Source organism: Myotis lucifugus, unplaced genomic scaffold (assembly GCF_000147115.1).
Source record: "Myotis lucifugus unplaced genomic scaffold, Myoluc2.0 scaffold_138, whole genome shotgun sequence".
Taxonomy (NCBI): domain Eukaryota; kingdom Metazoa; phylum Chordata; class Mammalia; order Chiroptera; family Vespertilionidae; genus Myotis; species Myotis lucifugus.
The window spans coordinates 1,690,224-1,695,848 of NW_005871186.1; positions in this window are offsets into that span (position 1 = coordinate 1,690,224).

Below are 5,625 nucleotides of genomic sequence, written 5' to 3' on the forward strand. Positions count from 1 at the left end.
ATTCTCCCATGTCAATCATTCAGGTTAATTCCAGGGTTTTGTAAGTACAATGCTAAAATGAATTACTTTGGGCATACATATTCTTGTACAACTGGAGACGTTTGACCAGGGTAAATTGGGAAAAGCATGTGTCATTCTGTTAGATGTAGCCTGCTTTCCCACAATTGGCATACCAATTTGCATTCCGACCAGCGATGTCTGAGTCCCTAGTTCCCCTCAGGCTTGCCAACAGAATGTGTTGGTGTACTTTTTAATTTTTGCTAATCTGATAGGTGAGAAATATCTTAGTGTGATTTTAATGTGCATTTTTCTCATTAAAGGGTTGTATAGTTTTTCATGCTTAAGGATCATTTTTTAAAAATATATATGTTATTGATTTTTTTACAAAGAGGAAGGAAGAGGGATAGTGAGTTAGAAACATCGACGAGAGAGAAACATTGATCAGCTGCCTCCTGCACACTCCCTACTGGGTATGTGCCCGCAACCAAGGTACATGCCCTTATCTGGAATCAAACCTGGGACCCTTGAGTCCACAGGCCGACACTCTACCACGGAGCCAAACCGTTTTGGGCTAAGGAACATTTTTTATTCTTTTTTTGTGTGTGTGAATCATCAGTTCATGTCTTTGACTTATGCATCTCGTTTCTGCAATTTTCACCCCCAGCAATTTTAAAACGCTCTTGTATGTTAGACATGTTATACATTCATGTATGTTATATGTTATAGTTTCTCTCGGCTTGTCATTTATTTTAGATTTTTCTTGTTTTCTTACAATAAAATAATTTTATTTTCATATAAAGAAATTTATTACTCTTATTGCTCCTGGATGAATTTCCTTTTTATCAAACCCAGGAATGTTCAATTATAATAAACTCTCTTTGCTATAAATAAAATACTTGAGCTTAAAATAATGTGAATTATAAAAAGAAATTTAAAAAAATAATGTGAATTATAATAACCTACTTTCCATTTTTAAATACTTTTTCACTTAAAAAAAATGTTCTGGAAAAAATCAAGCATTTAACAAATAAAAAAAAATATATACCTAAGGGCACAGGCTCCAATATGGCTCAGCAGGGCACTGGCCAGAGGCCCATAACCCTTAGCAGCAGTAACACGGCATGTCCGCTGCTCAAGAACTATGGCAGCAGCAACAGCAAAGCTGGAGGAAGCTTCGATGGACTTAGTTCTCAGGTCTCCACTACACTTCCCTGTGCTGTACAGACTTTTATACACAGAACATTCTCATTTTCCCCTGCTCCCTAATCAAATTTGGTTTCAAGTCACCTCCTGTAATACACTGTTGCCTTCCTCCATATACAGCAATATGAAAAGCATTTATTCCATAAATTGCATTGCTGCAATACACTAAGCCTGGCCATCCTCCCTCCTTCACCTACCGACAGAGAACCCCATGGTTGCTTTACTTGTGATAAAACTATTCATGCTCCTAATGGATCTTTTAGATACTCCTTTGGATATCCTTTGTTTGTTTGTGGTTGGTTCATGCCTAAAGAGAAAAAGTAAAAAGTGCCAAGCAGGTTATGCTATCACAGACTTGAATTTATCTTTAAGCTTCTCACAGAAAATTGGGTTTGAATTGTGTGGGTCCACTCATACGTGGATTTTTTTCAGTAAGTACACAGTCAATTCTATACCCCATGTTTAAAATTCATGGATTCAAGCGAGGAGCAAAAACAGTGTTTTCTCTCTGTGGTTGGGGATCTGCAGATGTGGAGGGCTGACTGTAGGCACTGTTCGATGTCATCCTATATAATAAAACCCCAATATGCAAATTGACCGAACAGCGGAATGAGTGGTCGCTATGATGTGCACTGAAAACTGGGGACAGATGCTTAACACAGGAGCTGCCCCCTGGTGGTCAGTGTGCTCCCACAGGGGGAGTGTCGCTCAGCCAGAAGCTGGACTCACGGCTGGCGAGCGCAGTGATGGTGGTGTGAACCTCTCCTGCCTCTGCTGCAGGTGGGAAGTAAGGAGCAAGGGGTCCCGGACTGCGAGAGCCTCAGACTATGAGAACTCTGGACTGTGAGAGGGATGTCCAATGGGGAGCAGGCCTAAGCCGGCAGGTGGACATCCCATAGCAGTGATTCTCAAACTTCCTAATGCTGTGACCCTTTAATACAGTTCATGTTGTGGTGACTCCCAACCATAAAATTATTTTTGTTGCTACTTCATAGCTGTAATTTTACTACTGTTGTGAATCATAATGTAAATCTGATATGCAGGATGTATTTTCATTGTTTGTGACCCACAGGTTGAGAATCGCTGCAAGGGGTCCCACATGAGAGAGGGCATAGGCCAGGCTGAGGACAACCACCTCCAGCCCCCAGTGCACAAATATCATGCACATCCATGGATTGAACAACCATGGATTTTGGTATCCACTGGGTGGTCCTGGAACCAATCCCCCGTGGACACCAAGGTATGATTGTAGTTAAGCTTTTGGGGAGTCAACACTTACACTCAAATTTTCCACTATGGCAAAATGGGGGGTTGGTGCCCTACCCATTTGTTGCTCAAGGTTCAACTGTGTTGCTAATGCAAGCAAGCAGTCCATTACATGGATGTACCCAAACTAACTTATCCACTTTTGAAAATATTTTTGTATTGATGTGCTCTTCCCAATTTTTTTGTATTCTGAACAATGATATAATCATTGTCTTTTAATGTACATTTTACAGTTTGTCTGGTTATTTCTTGAGAATAGATGGATTTAGATAGATGGGTAAAATGCAAACATGTGTTTTTGTTTTAAAAAAATTAAAAAACTGAACTGTCAGCCAGTGAGGTTTTTATTAGTTTATGATCCCAAGAATAACCCGTGTGTCACCTGGCTCACACCCAGGCCCACACTGTGAATTAGCATGCCTTTCCATCTTTGCTGGATCAGGAGGTGGGCCAAGTGAAAATGGTGTCACATTTCTGGCTTACTAGAAATTCTGGGGTTACTGGTAAAGGTGAACTTTCCTTTTGTATGTCCACCTGGATTCGTGATGCTGTTTTCTGGAGAGATGGTCTCTGTGCTACAGGTGGGCCCGGCTGTGAGAAGATGGGGCCTTACCATTGCCGTCCTCTCCTACTGCCCCATACCTCACACAGAGGCCCCAGGACAGGGAGAGGGAGGGCTCTCCTGCTTATGCCATGTGGGGACAGTGCAATGAAAAATAGCCACAGAAGAAAAGAACTTGCTCTCACCATACACAGTGAAGAATGGGAAGTCGTTCTAGAGCAGCCGTGGGCAAACTACGGCCCGCGGGCTGGATCCGGCCCGTTTGAAATGAATAAAACTAAAAAAAAAAAAAGACCGTACCCTTTTATGTAATGATGTTTACTTTGAATTTATATTAGGTAACACAAACACTCCATCCATGCTTTTGTTCCGGCCCTCCGGTCCAGTTTAAGAACCCATTGTGGCCCTCGAGTCAAAAAGTTTGCCCACCCCTGTTCTAGAGGCAGAAAACTGTTAACTACAAGAAGAAGCTGAGAAGGTCTCCTATGAGAAATGGACAAGGACACAATTCACACAGCATAGAGACAGAGGGACAGGTCCAGAGACACAGGCAGAGCAGGACGTGGCTGACAATGAGCCAGCAGAACTGAGGAAGAGTCTTTAACCAGAAGCTCCCAGGAGCAGCACAGTCTGTGGTTGTGTCACTATTAGCCCTGTGATTTGGGACAGTTTAGCTCACTCTGCTAAGCCTTATCTTCCTGTTCTATAAAATTGGCTAACAACACTAGTACATCATGGCAATGTTGCGGGAACTGAGAACTGTGTAAGCCACTGTCTTACTATATTTAAAGTCTCAACAAACTTTACTTCTCAGAAACTCTATCTCATGGTGAAAGGAGCTGCTATTCTTTGAAAGGTCATCTAGTTAATGCAAATTTCAACTCAGGGCTCTTGTCACATTGCAGTGCTTCGTTTGCAGCGGTTCTCAATCTTGGGTCACAACCCCTTTGGGGGTCGAACGACCCTTTCACAGAACACATATATAATTACATAATGTTTTTGTGATTAATCCCGATGCTTTAATTATGTTCAATTTGTAACAATGAAATTGGGGGTCACAACATGAGAAACTGTATTAAAGGATCATGGCACTAGGAAGGTTGAGAACCACTGCTCTAAACTGACTGTAAAGATCAGTCCCAAGTTGGTTCATTTTTTCCTTCCCCTCAGTGCCTCATCTTGATAACCTCTGCAGCTGAATGTGATGTCCCCAAGAATGAACTATTTCACCCTGGCTGGTTTGGCTCAGTGGATAGAGCGTCGGCCTGTGGACTGGGGGTCCCAGGTTCCATTCCGGTCAAGGGCATGTACCTTGGTTGAGGGCATATCCCCAGTGGGGGGAGGAGGGGGTGCGGGAGGCAGCTGTTCGATGTTTCTCTCTCATCGATGTTTCTAACTCTCTATCCTATCCTTCTCCCTTCCTCTCTGTAAAAAATCAATAAAAATATATTTTTAAAAAATGACCTATTTCCTAGTAGTCCTATAGCCCCATGCATATACTGCCAACTCCTCTCTAACAAACGAGCCAATAATACAAAGTTGGGAAAGGATAGTTTCTTTTCAATGAACAGTGCTGGGAAAACTAGATACTCACATCCAAAGAATGAAATAAGATCCTTATCTTAAGTCAATTGTTCATTTTATTTTATTCCAATATGAAAAACACTTATCCTACAAAGCAAAAAAGACGCAAAATGAGTGAAATTCTAACCTGCATTTTTTGTTTCACTGTCCGTTTGTTAAAGAAACTTGCCAAAATTCATAGATTTGGCAGAACATATGCTCAGACATTTAACCAAATATAGAGATAGCAAATGCACATCTGAAAAAAGGCTCACCATAAAGCCTTAGAAAAAATGCAAACAACAGTGATATAGCATGACAAAGTTACAAAAAAGTTTAAATAAAGGACTGAGCAAACCTTTTGTAGATGTGGAGGAATTAAATCTGTCATACACTGCTGGAAGAATGCAAAAATATGCAATTGGCTTAAATAACAACTTCCTAATTTCTTTAAGTTAAACATTCTCCTCTCCTCTGACTTGGACATCGTATTATGAGTTATTGATAAAGATAAATGAAACCTATCTCCATTTTAAGAATTATGCACAATCTCTATTAAGCCAGTGATTCCGTAGTAATTATGCTTTGCCCTAAACCCTACTATCCTATATACCCAAGTGACCATCACCCATGGAAATGCAGACATTAGGACACATGGCCCTTTGCAAGATCTTTGAAAGTGATTCCTTTCAAAAGTATAGGCACTGTAAAGTCTCTGATGACAACGAAAGTAACTGTTTCTGGCAAAATATTTCCCACATTCACTGCAATCCTGAGCCCTTTCTCCTGTGAACTCTCTGATGAAGATGCAACTGAATGTTCAGGGCAAATGATTTCCCACATTCGGTGCACTCATAAGGCCTTTCTCCGGTGTGAAGACCCTCATGATATTGGAGGCTACTCTTACTGGTAAAAGATTTCCCACACTGACTGCACTCGTAAGGCCTTTCTCCGGTGTGCATTCTCTGATGATAACTGAGGTTACCCTTACTGGTAAAAGATTTCCCACACTGACTGCACTCATAAGGCCT